This window comes from Panthera tigris, chromosome F2 (assembly GCF_018350195.1).
Source record: "Panthera tigris isolate Pti1 chromosome F2, P.tigris_Pti1_mat1.1, whole genome shotgun sequence".
NCBI lineage: Eukaryota > Metazoa > Chordata > Mammalia > Carnivora > Felidae > Panthera > Panthera tigris.
In genome coordinates this window covers 29,469,634-29,485,386 of record NC_056676.1, presented here as the reverse complement: position 1 = coordinate 29,485,386, position 15,753 = coordinate 29,469,634, and the positions used below count along the sequence as shown (strand labels likewise).

Genomic DNA, 15,753 nt, shown 5'->3' with positions numbered 1-15,753 from the left:
GGGAGGGGCAGAGAGAGAGGGAGAGAGAGAATCCTAAGCAGGCTCCATACTGTCAACACAGAGCCTGACACTGTGCTCAATTGCACGAACGATGAGATCATGACCTAAGACGAAATCAAGAGTCAGACCCTTAACTGACTAAGCCACCCAGGCACCCCCCAAACAATAAATTTAAAAAAATCAGCGGCACCTGAGTGGCTCAGTCGGTTGAGCGTCCAACTTCAGCTCAGGTCATGATCTCACGGTTTGTGGGTTTGAGCCCCACATCGGGCTCTGTGCTGAGAGCTCAGAACCTGCAGCCTGCTCCCGATTCTGCCTCCCTCTCTCTGCCCTCCCCCACTCACACTGTGTCTCTTTCTGTCTCTCCAAAATGAATAAATGTTAAAAAAAAATTTTTTTTTTAAATCATTCACCAGGATCAAGTGGGATTTCTTCCCAGGAGGCAAGGTTGGGTCAACATTTGCAAATCAATCAACCTGACATATCACATCAGTAAGAGAAAGGATGAAAACCATATGATCATTTCAGTAGATGGAAGAAAAGCAATTGACAAAGTACAACATCTATTCATGATAAAAGCCCTTGACAAAGTAGGGTTAGAGGGAACATACCTCAACATAATGAAGGCCATATGTGAAAAACCTACAGATAACATCATACTCAATGGGGAAAAACTGAGAGCTTTCCCCCTAAGGTCAGGAACAAGACAAGGATGTGTATTCTCACCACTTTTATTCAATGTAGTACTGGAAGTCATAGCCACAGCAATTAGACAGAAAATAAAAGGCATACACATGGGTAAGGAAGAAGTAAAACTTTCACTATTTGCAGATGGCATAAGACTATATATAGGAAACCCAAAAGACCTTACCAAAAAATTTCTAGAACTGATAAATGAATTCAGTAAAGTCTCAGGATACAAAATCAATGTGCAGAAATCTGTTGCATTTTTATACACTAAAAATGAAGCAGTAGAAAGAGAAATTAAGAAAACAGTCCCACTTACAATTGTGCCAAAAATAAGATAACTAGGATAAATCTAACCAAAGAGGTGAAAGACCTATACGCTGAAAACTATAAAACTTTGATGAAAGAAATTGAACATGACACAAAGACATGGAAAGACATTCCATGTTCATGGATTAGAAGAACAAATGTTAAAATGTCTATGCTACCCAATGCAATCTACACATTTAATGCAATCCCTATCAAAATACCAACAGCATTTTTCACAGAATTAGAACGAGCAATCCTAAAATTTGTATGGCACCACAGAAGACCCCAAGTAGCCAAAGAAATTTTGAAAAAGAAAAGCAAAGATGGAGGCATCACAATTCTGGACTTAAGTTACATTACAAAGCTATAGTAATAAAAACAGTATGGTACTGTATGATTTCACAAATATGTAGAATGTAAGAAGCAAAACAAATGAGGAAAGGGAAAAGAGAGAGAAGCAAACCAAGAAATAGACTCTTAACTATAGAGAACAAACTAATGGTTTCCAGAAGGGAGGTGCATGGGAGGATGGGTTAAATGAATAATGGAGAACAAGGGGAGCACTTGTGATGAGCACTGGGTGATGTATGAAAGTGTTGAGTCACTAAATTGTACACCAGAAACTATTACACTGTGTGTCAACCAACTAGAATTTAAATAAACACTGAACAAATGTATTTTAAAAAAACAGTATGGTATTGGGGTACCTGAGTGGCTCAGTCAGTTAAGCATGTGACTCGTGATTTCGGCTCAGGTCATGATCCCAAGGTCATGGGATTGAGCTCCGAGTCAGGCTCCACACTTAGTGTGGAGCCTGCTTAAGACTCTCTCTCTCACTCTCTCTCTCTCTCTCTCTCTCTCTCTCTCTCTCTCCCTCCCCCCCCTCCCTCTCCCCCCTCCTCCACTCACATTCATCCTCTCTTGCTCTCCCTGTCCCTCTCTCCCTTTCTCTCTCTCCCTTTCTCTCTCTCTCTCTCTCTCTCTCTCTCAAATAAAAAACAAAACGAAAAACCAGTATGGTACCACCACAGAAATAGACACAGAGATAAATGGAACAGAATAGAAAACCCAGAAATAAACCCACAATTATATGGTCAGTTAATCCTTGACAAAGCAGGAAAGACTATCCAATGAGAAAAAGACTGTCTCTTCAACGAATAGTTTTGGGAAAACTGGTCAGCTACATGCAAAAGAATGAAACTGGACCGCTTTCTTATACCATACAACAAAAATAAACTTCAAATAGATGAAAGACCTAAATGTGAGACCTGAAACCATACAAATCCTAGAAGAGAGCACAGGCAGAAATGTCTATGACATTGGCTGTAGCAACATTTTTCTAGATAGTTCTCCTGAGGCAAGGGAAGTAAAAGCAAAAATAAACTATTGAGAATACGTCAAAATAAAAAGCTTCTGCACAGTGAAGGAAACAATCAACAAAACTAAAGGCAACCTACTGAATGGGAGAAGATGTTTGCAAATCACTTTAAAGGGTTAGTGTCCAAAATATATACAGAACTGATAATTCAACGAAAAAACACCCAAAAAACAAATAATCCGATAAAAAAATGTGCAGAAGTCATGAATAGACATCTCTCCAAAGAAGACATACCGATGGCCAACAGACACATGAAAAGATGCTCAGCATCACTTATCACTAGGGAAATGCAAATCAAAACTACAGTGAGATACACCTGTCAGAATGGCCAAGATTAACAACACAAACAACAGGTGTTGGCAAGGATGCAGAGAAAAGGAAACCCTCTTAACACTGTTGGTGGCATTTTTTTTTTTAGTCTTCCAAGTCCAGTGTATATTTTGTTCTCGCAGCACATCTCAATCTGGACCGGGCACATTTTGAGTGATCAGTAATCACATGTGGCTAGTGACATCTGCATTGGACAGTGCAGCTTTAGAATAAAGTGCACCTGTTAATTACACAGTTCAGCCCAGCTTATCATTTATCCCTGAGACAGTGCTTTCTCTCTTTGTCCTTCCTGGACACACATGAAGATAATCCCTCACTCACACTCATAAAGGGGGACAGTGGTTTCCTACGTCAATATTTCTTAAGGGTCATGAGGGAGAAAGGAGCATCCCAGTAAGGAGAGAGGACAGTTCAGTCTCTGTGGGTCAGGGAACATTTAGTTGCAAAATTCTGCAGCACGATTCCAGAACATCTCCTAAAGGGAGAATGACTCCCAGTTGTCAGTAACTGATGTTTTGTACAATCATTATTATGAAGATGTTTAAATTCCTTCTAAGTCAAAGGAAGGCTAAATCCGTACTGTCACCGTTCTGGTTCTTTAAAAAAACATAAGGGCTGCTGCATTCCAGAGTTTCAGAGTGCCTCTTCGGTTGTTAGGAGATGTACCCCTGACATTTCCTATGGTATCAGTGGTTAGAGCAATGCAGACACGCCATGTCAGGGTGCTTGAGGCTTGGACCCGGGTTCCCATCTTCAGTGCATTTGCTTATGCTTTTGGATAGAGTAACAAAATAGTTAACACATACTACTTGTAAACTAGGAAATGCAAAAAAAAAATGTATCAAAAACTTTTAGGGGTGGCTAGGTGGCTTAGTCTGTAAGCATCTGACTCCAGCTCAGGTCATAATCTCACAGTTCATGAGTTTGAGTCCCACGTCAGGTGAGCACGAGCCCAGCATCGGGTGAGCCCCGCTTCTCTCTCTCTCTCTCTCTCTCTCTCTCTCTCTCTCTCTCGGCCCCTTGTGGGATTCTCTCTCTCTGCCCCTTGCTCACTTGCGCTCGAGCGCTCTCTCTCTATCTCACTCTCAAAGAAAAAAAAAAACTTTTAAAGATTCGTAAGTACAAAGGGTTTACTTTGTTACTAGCTTAAACTGTTACTGATTCTCCTTTTAAATATTAACTTGTGTTTGTTTGGGTTTTTTCTCCTACAAATAGAGTTCTAGGTGGAGAAGTGTTAAGGGATAAGACTGGAGAGTTAGGCTTAACTGGAAATACATTTGGAATTTGATTTTTATCTGTTAGATTGTGGAGAGCTATTCTAGTGATACTTTAGATTGACATTTCCAAGCAGTCGTCTGGTCTGGCGTGGGGATGAGGAGGCAGGGAGGAAGTGCATACGTGTTTCGACACTGAAGCCATAAAGAATAATTAGGAGGCACGTGTAGAATCTGAGAGAGACCATCATGAAACCTTTAAGCAGGACAGAACCCTCGGGTAAGAGGGCTACATTCAAGATACTGTGAGGTATGGACTGCATAGAACTTGGAAGGAATAAAGCAGATGGGAGCTTAATTAAGATGAAAGGGTGCTCAGAAATGCTGACTTGGGCATCTTCAGGGAGAAAGTGGTTGATGATGCTATTAAAAAATAATAATAATTCGGAACTAATGCAAAAGAAAATAGACGTGGGTGGAGGGAAATAAGGCGCTTGGTTTTAGACATGTTGCCTCTAAGTTGCCTCTACAATAAAACTGTAACAAAGACCTGCATACTTTGAACACATCAAATGCGCAATACATGTATTCATGAACAATGGTATACAGACCAACTTCAGTAGTCAAATCATAACCATAATGTAAACAACTGTACTGCAAGTGCTTGCTATTTTAAGATATTTTATTTTAAAGTAAATACCACTTCTCTCCGTCTTGATTTTCATCTCATATTGGCTTTTCTTAAGGCAGGCTTCACTTGCACAGCTTAAATCCCTCAATGATGAAAAGATTTTGATTGCTCTTCCTCATTCAGGATTTGTTTTGACTGGATCTGGCGAACATTCACTTCTTCAACGGACTGCATAAACTCAGCTTTCCTAAATCAACCCCAAAGATAGTATGCAGTCATATAATAGATTTGCCTAATTTTGCTGCCCCTTTCTAAGAATAACATCTCATAAGGTCATCTGCTATTTTCTACAGCCAATTTGCTACCATGCACTAAAAAGTGAGTAAAGTGGGACTTTCATCTAGAGTGTGTGATTTCGTCAAATCGCTGCAGAAACATACATTTTTGTTCCTTGGGATTGATTACACCAGGATAGCTCTCATCTATAATGTTACTTGGATGTGACCAGGCTTTATCAAGTTCTTCAAAGGCCACTAAATAAAACACAGCACTGAATCTTAAATACTGGAAACCATGAACTGTTTTTGGAGGAACTGTGCCCTCTAACCATGGTTGGTAAATCCATTAACCATGTGGTTTTCAAAATATCACCTCAATTCTTTGCACATGCAATGTAACCTCACAAATACTAAGCAGGTAGTGTTAATGATCATACAGAACTATCACTGTTGGAAGTGCCAGAGAGCTGCACATTTACAAGGGAGGGGCGGGGGCATGAGGAACTTGGCATTCGACTTGCATTGCGCCTTTTAACTTTAACAGAAAGCATTACCCCCCATTGAAAGCTATATATTTTTTAGGAATTGTGTTCCCCCACGTGTTTATGTTTGAAGACTAACAAGTGTCACTTCTGATTCATTCCTAACACATAGACAGGACTGTCATTATTTTCCTCATATTCACAGATAATGATACAACCTGAAAATTAACATTTGCAGCTGCAGGGAAACATTGTTACAAACCTGAAAAGAAACGCATTTTGTGATATGTTAAGTCTGAAGTCCATGTTCTCATTCATTAATAACCTGACCCCTTCTCTGTAGGCAATTTATTTATTTATTTTTTGTAGGCAATTTAAACAAATAGAGTAAAATTCTCAACTTAAAAAAATTCTTTCTGCTGTCAGTTGCAGATCTCTTTGGGAAGAATGCAATTTCAAACAAGAGTTCTTGAAGAGTGTGGGGTTTTTTTTGTTTGTTTGAGGGGGGGACACGAGTGAGGAGTGAGGGTCAGAGAGAGAGAAAGAGAGAATCCCACGAGGGTCAGAGAGGGAGACGGAGAGGGAGAGAGAGAGAGAGAGAGAGAATCCCACGAGGGGCAGAGAGAGAGAGAGAGAGAGAGAGAGAGAGAGAGAGGGAAGGAGGGAGGGAGGGAGGGAGGGAGAGGGAAGCAGGGCTCACCTGAAGCAGGGCTCATGTTTTACCCAAAGCAGGGGTCATGTGAAGAGTGTATTCCTATATTGGATTTAAAATAGCTTAGAAAATAGAACTGGTAGTTAGAAGGGAAGAATTGGGGAGTTCTGCTGTGACCTACACGCATGCATCCAGGGCCCCGTGTCACATGAACCTCTTCTCCATAGGAGCTTTGCTTTCTGGCCATATCCCGTTTCTCTCCACCTAGCTGGGGAGTCTACCTTCTCACAACACTTTCCACCATGAATGGAGTAACCTTTACTTCCCTTAGATATAATCAGGCTAGATAGAGAAAACCCAAAAAGATTTAGAACTCTCTCTCTATATATATACGTATATATACGTATATATACGTATATATACATGTATATATGTATATATATATACGTATACGTATATATATATACATATATATACACACACATATATATATACACATTTATATTTTTTTGTATTTCAACTACTTTTATAAACAAACAAATGAAAGATATATTAGGCAGAGATGATCTAGTCAAAAGAAGCTAACCTGGCATGGATATTGCCCACTTTTGCTACTCTAAGAATGTTGGTTCATTGTGTATTAGCTAAATTTGGGGGTAGGGGAGAGGTCAGTTACTGGATAGCCACTTAAAAGGTTATTGGATGTCCACTTAGAAGTCACAATTGTGGTATGTTGTCCCAAGGCCTATCCTATATAGCATCCAGTAAGATTTCTTTTTCATTATTTAAAAAGCATCCTTTTCTTCACTGGATAGGTGTTCTGTAGGAGTCCAATGAAATCAGTTCTTAGCTCTTCCTGGTGGCTGTGGGGGCTTCCTGCCTCATTCATCAGATCATGGCAAACCCCACTTAGCAGTAATGAAGCCCCTCGAGCCATCTGAATATGGGACCCAGAGACAAGTTTACCACCTATCCTCAGGACAAGCAAGTGGCCGGGTCAACACGTCTACTAAGGAACAGGTTTCACAGCTCTTCACTGATATGCGTGATGTTCCTGGGCTCAGAATCTTCTATATTGAGTCACTCCTTCTGTTGCCACCCTCGTAAATACAGGGAGACATTATTATGTTGGAATTATGCTGCGTGCATTTCCTCTGGAATCATGCCCAGCTGAGCTCACCGAATCCGCCCTTGGCTTCCTTTGATCTCAAAAGTGAAACCACAGCAGTTTGCAAGCGTGCTCCAGCACCCGCACCAAAGCTGCGGAACTTCTGCTTCAGTCCTTCCTTCCATGCGTGGTGAAGCTGTACAAAATGAGAAACAGTCTCTTCGTGTATGCATGGCATCAGCCCGAGGACAACAGGGCCCTGAGTGGCAGTTGTCACATCTAGAAGCAACCCAGTGGCAAAGCTATTTGCCATAAAGGATGCTGCTCTCTTTGGTGTCAGGTTTCTTTATTAACCCCGTTCAGAATCGGGCAGAAGTCCCTCTATTTGCAAAGATCAGTTAGCGGCTTTGGGGATGGCTTGCGCTCTTGGTTAGGATATTTTGTCTCCATGTTATCAAATCTCAAGATGTCCTACTTAGTTTCAGAAGAACCAGTCTTAACGAGGGAAAAAATCTTCCAAGACTAGAAAATTTAAAACACTGATTTTTTCTGAGTTGGTGGCTGAAACTTCAAGGTCCAGACATGTTTATTGCTTCTTTATTTCCTAGACTCTGAGTAATTTCAGTATGTTGGCTCTAATTACCCACATAAAGAAAACACACAGACCTTTTCTTCGGCCTACATGGGCTAGAAATAAAGTAGAATGTTTTGTCCAGATGATCCCTGCAAAGCATACTGGGTGTCTACACTGTATGTGCCATGGTAGTGCGGAGTGCAATGGTCCCTGTGTTATGCCAAAGTCAGGTTTTATATCTCCCAGAGTGAAAGGAATTATGAGCATCTTAAAAATCATCTGGTCCATCCACATTACTTGACAGTTGGGGAAATCAGGTTTTCTTTAAAGCTAAGAGTTTGAGTTTGAATAATGGACTTGAACACTTTCTAGAAGCTGCTTTTTCAAATCTTGCCACATTTTCGTTTGTCAGGCAGCACTTAAAATTCATCCAGCCCGACTTTATTTGCTGATGTGCTAATAGTCTTCCTTCTTGTTTGAGAGGAAGAGATGCTACTTTCTGCTCCATCCTATGAAACACACCACCTGCTTCACCAAGCTGGAATGTGGTATTTTTCCGCTAAGGAGTGCACTGGGGTTTGCAGTTAGGATGCAACAGTGCTCTTTGAAGACTATGCTGATGATGGCAAAAGATCAGAGGTGGGAGGTGATAGCCGGTGGCAGCTTAGGCGATGATCGGTGCAACCAGTATGATGCATTGCTATGTGCAGAAGCACAGGAGCCCAGTGAGAATCCTAGAGTTAGGGAGAAAATTAAAAACTCAAAGACAGCCAGTTTCATGTGAATCTGGCCATTCTAGGTGGGGGAGGGGAGGCCATTGTTACTGTAGTCAGAATTAAGATCAGGGATACTTAATTCGATGGCTAGAACAACTCATCTTTGTTTCTTCTGTTTTTAATTTTATTTGTTTAAGAGAGAAAGAGAAAGAGAGAAAGATCTGCACATGGGGGAGGGAGGGAGGGAGGGAGGGAGGGAGGGAGGGAGGGAGGGAGAGAGAGAGAGAGAGAGAGAGAGAGAGAGAGAGAGAGAGAGAGAGAATCCCAAGTAGGCTCCACACTCAATGCAGAGCCCAATGCGGGGCTTCATCCCATGTTCCTGGGATCAACACCTGAGCTGAAATCAAGAGTCAGGATGCTCAACTGACTGAGCCACCCAGGAGCTACTTATCTTTCTTTTTTTATTTATTTTTATTTTTTTAAATATAATTTATTGTCAAATTGGTTTCCATACAACACCCAGGCACTGCTCATCCTAAAAAGTGCCCTCCTCCCTATCCGTCACCCACTTTACCCTCTCCCCGACCCCCATCTACCCTTAGCTTGTTCTCGGTCCTTAAGAGTCTCTTTTGGTTTGCCTCCCTCCCTCTCTGTAACTTTTTCCCCCCATTGCTTCCCCCATGATTTTCTGTTCAGTTTCTCGAGATCCACATATGAGTGAAAACATATGGTATCTATCTTCCTCTGCGTGGCTTGTTTCACTTAATATAATACCCTCCAGTTTCATCCATGTTGCTACAAATGGCCAGATTTCATTCTTTCTCATTGCCAAGTAGTATTCCATTGTATGTATATACCACATCTTCTTTTTCCATTCGTCAGTTGATGGTTAAGTTTAGTTATTTTAGAGAGAGAACGTGAGAATGAGCAGGGCAGGGGCAGGGAGAGAGGGAGAAAGATAGAATCCTAAGCAGGCTCTCCATTTCCAGCACAGAGCCAGATGTGGGGCTCAAACTCATGAACCATGAGATCATGACCTGAACTGAAATCAAGAGTTGGACGTTTAGCCAACTGAGCCACCCAGGCACCCTCATCTTTATTTTCTTATTCCTGTACCTTTGGACACTGAAAAAAAATGGATACATTTTAAGCAAATTTAGTGAGAAAGAAGAAAATTAAAAATCTTGTAATGAGAGAGACGGTATCTAATTTTAATGTTCTTTCCTTGACCCTCAGGGGCTTCATTTCTCTCAGTTGACGGACATTGTCCCCAAGCGATTTTCTGTGTTATCTGGGAGGACATGTTAGATCAAGGCTGGGTCCTCCATGATTCCACTAAAGACTCTGCACTTGAGTTGGCGTTGGACTTGTGGCTTGGGAATGCAGTGCCGTGTCTCGTCAGTGAACAAAGAGTTCCTTGCCCCAGTTTGTTCTCCATGCTCTCCAGAGCTGCAGGATCACAAGCCAGAATTCTTGGGCAAAGCATTTAAAGGCAGTGATAATTCTGTTAAGTGACAAGGTGGATCCATAAGCTTGAAACTTCCACAGCAGGCAACTGGTCTACTGATGAAAGGTGAGGTTTTATATACCTACTCTTTGCCTGCTTCAGTGGTAAGATATTTGATTTTTACAGTAGGATCATGTTACTTATAGTTATATCCCCATAGCATTTTCACAGGCAGAATCATAAACCTTAATAGTCACTAGCTGAATGCCTGCAATAGTGATCAGAAATAAGAAGAGGGATGCCTGGGTGGCTAAGTCGATTGAGCGTCCAACTTCGGCCCACGTTGTGATCTCATTGTTCATGAGTTCAAGCCCTGCATCTGGCTCTCTGCTGTCAGCACAGAGCCCACTTTAGATCCTCTGTCCCCTCCTCTCTCTGCCCCTCCCCCGCTCATACTTGCACTCTCAAAAATAAATAAACATTAAAAAAAAGAAATAAGAGAAGTTAGTAAAAAACAAAACCAAAACAAATATTAAACACAAAAAAATCAAGTGGTATAGTACACCCTGTATACATTGGTCCATGATGAAAATTTTCAGCCTAATGGACAATAATTCCTACTTCTTTGGTGTTAAAATGGCTTTTCTTTTATGGAATCATGGTGATAGATGAAAGGTTGTTTTTAATACTTAAATTGCAGGCAACTTTAAACATTAGCAACTCTATGTTTGTTCCCAATTTTTAAAAAATATTTTGAGGTCTTAAAATTCCAAAGTCTGGAAACTAGAAGAAAGAACTGTGCCTTAAAAGTCAAGAGACTTGGTTTCTTCCATTCTATTGACTATATACCCTTGGTAAGCAGAAACCTCCCTTTTGACATCTGTTTTTATAGATGTTTTGGGCACTTGGACAAATTGAGCTCTTAAAATCTCTTCCAGAATAGACTGTCAAGAAACATTAGGATTCATCATTAAATATTGCCTTGTCTCAGGAGAAATCAGCATTTACCTTAGGGTTCAGGTCTACAATGAAAAGATAAATCCAATCAACTCTAAAACAATCTATGGCTTAATTTAATGCTTAAGCATAGCACATTATTATATTTATTTTTTCTTGCAACTTTTAATATGTATTATTAAATTATAAATTATAGGATAACATCCTATAATTTGAAATGTTAACAGTAATCTCCAGGTTTTGGTTTTTTTTAGATAATCAATTTTTCAAAGAACCAAATGGTTATGCCATTTAAAAAACATAGGTTTTATAGCAGTCAGAATCAATTTTTTTTTAATTTTACAGAGAGAGTGGGGGAGAGGGGGCAGAGGGAGAAAGAGAATCTTTTTTTTTACGTTTATTTATTTATTTTGAGAGAGAGAGTGAGGAGCAGGGGAGAAGCAGAGAGAGAGGGAGAGAGAGTCCCTCTCTGAGGGACTGAGCAGGATCCACCCTGTCAGTGCAGAGCCAGATGTGGGGCTCAATTCCACAAAGTGGGGGATTATGACCTGAGCCAAAATCAATAGTTGGATGCTTAACCCACTGAGCCACTCAGGTGCTCCCTCCCCTTTTTTTAATTAAGCAAATGAGCTCTCTCTATATAGATAGATAGATAGATAGATAGATAGATAGATAGATAGATAGATGTATATCTTTTTTTTTTATTTTAGAGAGAGACCAACAGAACATGAGCAGGGGAGAGGGGCAGAGGGAGAGAGAGAGAATTGTAAGCAGACTCCATACTCAGCAGGGAGCCCAATGCAGGGCTCGATCCCACAACCCTGGGATCATGACCTGAGCCGAACTCGAGTCAGAGGCTCAACTGACTGAGCCACCCAGATGCCCCCAATGGATGATTAATATCATCACCACCACCAAGCCCCATTCTGCCCACAGGAGACATTTGGAAATATCTAGGGGGCAATTTTGGTTGTGCAAAAGTAGTTCTGAATGGTGAATAACTCTTCTGCCCCAAACACTGGTACACCCTCATTGAAAAACATCAGTTGATTTCATCTTTATGATAAAATGGTGGAATAATGTTGAACATAATATAATTATTACAGTAACTACACAAATACTGTTTATCAATATCATTATAAAATACCAAAGATAAAGTATCGTTGAACCTCAGATGAGCCTTATTGTGAATCAGAACACTGTTCCAACGCTGTCTTTCGAGACATTTTATTTCATTTTATAGCTAACATAATGTAAAAGTGTATTTTCCATGTTCCAGTCAGTCCTGGGTATATTTGGCTGATAGTCTGAAGAAATAAAATCTTCCTTCAGCCTTCAGTTATTAAAATAGAACCAACCACCCACTCATTTTATTACATTTGGTGGAATGTCTTTGAATGACAGTCTAAGTATTTTAATTGGCCTCTAGCTGATTTATCACCCCTTGTTTTATGTTTCACATTTTATATCTCAAAATTACAAGTTACAGTCCCATTTTTATAGTGTGCCATTTAAATAGAATGAACAGCATTTTTTAAAAAGGAAAAGGCAAGTTCCATTCAGAAACCCAAGGGTTATTTGATTTGCATTGTCTCCACATTTTTCGGTGCTGGTACTTCCTGTCTGTCCCTGCTGAGTATCTCTCCTGCTATTCATAGTTCCGTGTGTAGAAATAGGGGCCGGGCTGGGGAAGGGGAGAGACTTCCCCACATCTGGATTCTCTCTGCATCCTGGAAATAAGATATGTCACTCATCTTGGTTCTGAATACTGACTTGTTCAATTCCGTGTTCACCCTCTGCACTTCTACCCCACACACTGCTTCATGCTCCAAACGTTGACTCCATGGCCCTTCACTTTTGTTTTCATAAACTTACATGAAAAAGTTCCCTGGACTTTTTCTTCACAGGACCATAGAGACCACACAAGGAAAATAATGCTAGAGTTTTTCCTCCAACCCTAAGTCTCAACTTTCACTGCCATTTCATCATCTTACACATCTACCATCACTGGGTCACTTATTCAAAATGGTAATTACACATCCACTTGTTGGTTGTACCCAACCAACCCAGGCCCAGCTTTGTGTGTGTCCAAACAGAAGCCGAATCTGTAATTAACTGTGCATTTGTTTGTGAAAACCTTGGCAGTTTTACTGTTTGATCTCCTTTATCTAGGCGCTTTGGTTTAATGTTGTACAGCTTTCTGCCTGGGAGTAAGTGAGCCATGTTTGGAAACTAAAATAACTTTTTAGTTTCTTTCAGTGTGTTATCTTGCTGCCCCAAAGCATTTTTTTTTTCTTCTGAAGAGTATTTTTATATTGGGTGGTTGCCTCTTCGTGAGCTCTTTCCAAGAAAGATCTTTGAAATGTTGAGCTATAAGATGAACAGCAGTTTTCTTTGACAGTCAACTTGACCTGATAGTTTTCTTAATTACCATTAGAATCAAACTCTGAATTATTACCGTATGGGTATATTTCTTCATAAGGATCACAGAATTGAAGAACTCAAGCTTCTGCCCTAAAATTACTTGTACTTGAAAGAAACGGGTCATCCAAGCACAGAAGTCCCAACACACCAAAACGATATTAAGAATCCTGTAGCAGAGCACCTGGGTTGTTCGGTCAGTTGAGTGCCTGACTCTTGCTTTGGGTTCAGGTCATGATCTCACAGTTCATGGGTTCAAGCCCTGCATCAGGCTCTGTCTGACAGTGCAGAGCCTGCTATGGTTTCTCTCGCACGCCCTCTCTCTCTGCCCCTCCCCTGCTCACACTCTCTATCTCAAAATAAATAAAGTAAAATAAAATAATTCCATAGCAATAATACATTTCTCTTCCTCTGTGGTGTGCATACATCTGGTCTGTTTGTATTTTCACTGCCTAGACTCTCTCATTCTTGTGGCTGTGCTACTGTTCAGTTTCGTCCAACTGATGTCAATTTTCTTACTATTTACATCAAGTATAGATTTCACATGTTGACTATGTAGTGATTCCCACCCAGTTGCGACACTTACGATGTCTTTGCCACATTATTTGAAATTCTTCTACTTTCTTGTTTATATTGGATTTTATCCAACGCATTTAGCAAGTAGGAACAAATCACCCTTCTTCCACTGATGAAGAAGCGACAGTGCATTGTCTCAGATAACCAGTTGCTTTTTCCCTGCCAAACCAAAACAACTAACTCTTCTCAGTTTTCATACTGGCACATAGAATTCAATCAATAAAAAGAATGAATGAGACGAAAGAGTGAATGAGACGTCCTTAATTTATTGTGGTGGTCTGTATTGTTGATGATCCTTTTTGCTTATTGTTCTTTTATTCTTACTCATGCATTTAATTGTGCTTTTTATTATAAGGCAGTACCCAATCATTTTAAACAATTTGTAAGTATAGATAAGCAGAAGAAACAAAACAAAAAGCATCCATAAACCAGTCATCAGATGATAACTACTATTAACACCTTGGTATGTATTTTTCTGTTCATTCCTTTATATTTACATACATAAAACATACATACTCCAAGTAACAGTTTCCTATAACATGTAATTTTTTGAACTTAAAAAAAATTTTTTAACGTTTATTTATTACTGAGAGACAGAGCACGAGCGGAAGAGGGGCAGAGAGAGAGGGAAACACAGAATCTGAAGCAGGCTCCAGGCTCCGAGCTGTCAGCACAGAGCCTGACGCAGGGCTTCAACTCCCAAACCGGGAGATCATGACCTGAGCCAAAGTCGGACGCTTAACCGACTGAGCCACCTGGGTACCCCATGAACTTTTAAAATATATATTGTAACCTAATCAAAGAAGTGACATACCATCACCTTTGCTGTATTATGTTTTTTGAAGCAAATCACTAGGCCAGCCTACACTCAAAAGGAGGGGATTATACAAGGGTATGAATACCAGGAGGATAGGGATCATGGGGAGTAATTTTAGAGTATGCCACCAATGTTAACTATCTTGTAGCTAAGACTTGTGCACATTCTTACATATTTCTAACTGATAAACCTGAGAAAAAATATTCCCAATTAGAGAATATGCATACTTTAGGAGGGTGTTGACATCTATTGCCAAATTGCTTTGCAGAAGTTGTTCAAGCTTGCGTTCCCACCAGCAACTGCACTCCCAGAAAATCTGAGCAGTTCTGTTTAAAGTCTTTATCAATCTAATAGGTGAAAATGAATCCACCTTGAATTTCCTTCCTTTAATTTTCGTGGTGTTGAACTTTCCAGCATTCCTGCTCACTGACCTTTTCCTTTCTGTCTCTTTTCTTTCCTCTTCTTTCTACTCCCATATAGGATGGTGCCTCAGGGCTCTGCTCTTCAGCCTTGTTTTTCTCTTTTCCAGTCACTCAGCAAATGTTTGAGGGCTGACAGACAGTGTCCCGTACCTTCAGTGAGCTCACCTACTCCAAGGTCAGGCCCCCCCTGTGAGCTGATTCCCAAGCAAAAGTCCAACCTGTCCATCCTCCTGGATTCTGTTCCCATAGTTCGAGCCACCTGTTGATGTGTTTGCATGAATGTCCCAGACATACTTCAAACTTAACCTGTCCACCTGAACACATATTTCCCTTGGCCCTCTACTCCCCACAACACTTGCTTCCCTTCCTAGCTGGTCCTCGCTTCCTTCCTGGCAGTACTGCCACCATCCTTTCAGCCCAGGTGACCTTGCATGGAGAGAAAACTCATCTGTGGGAGCCTTGGTGGATTCTCCCTGCACAGACTAAGGAAGAGTTTTGGAGGTAGAGATAGTAGTCACCTTTGGAGTAGGGGAGTTCAGTGAACCATGTTTTCCAATGAATCTGTCTGCTAATGAGACTATGGCTCCCATAACTGAGATTCAGTAGTTATTCCCATACTAAGAATGAGCCTCCAAGGTTCTAGTCATTTCCTGCACCTGGGATAGCCTGCTCCTCTGATAATGTATAACTCTGGGCCCTGCATTTATCACCTGCTTTGATTGGTGATGGAAATCTCCTTCCCATTCTTGGGAGG

The 15,753-nt window shown here is 40.7% G+C and overlaps 1 protein-coding gene across 2 annotated transcripts in view; it reads left to right on the top strand.

The window, feature by feature from the left end:
* Nucleotides 1-15,753, top strand: part of ZNF704 (zinc finger protein 704) — a 231,175-nt gene that overhangs the window by 72,002 nt on the left and 143,420 nt on the right. The gene's annotated exons all lie outside the window — the stretch shown is intronic.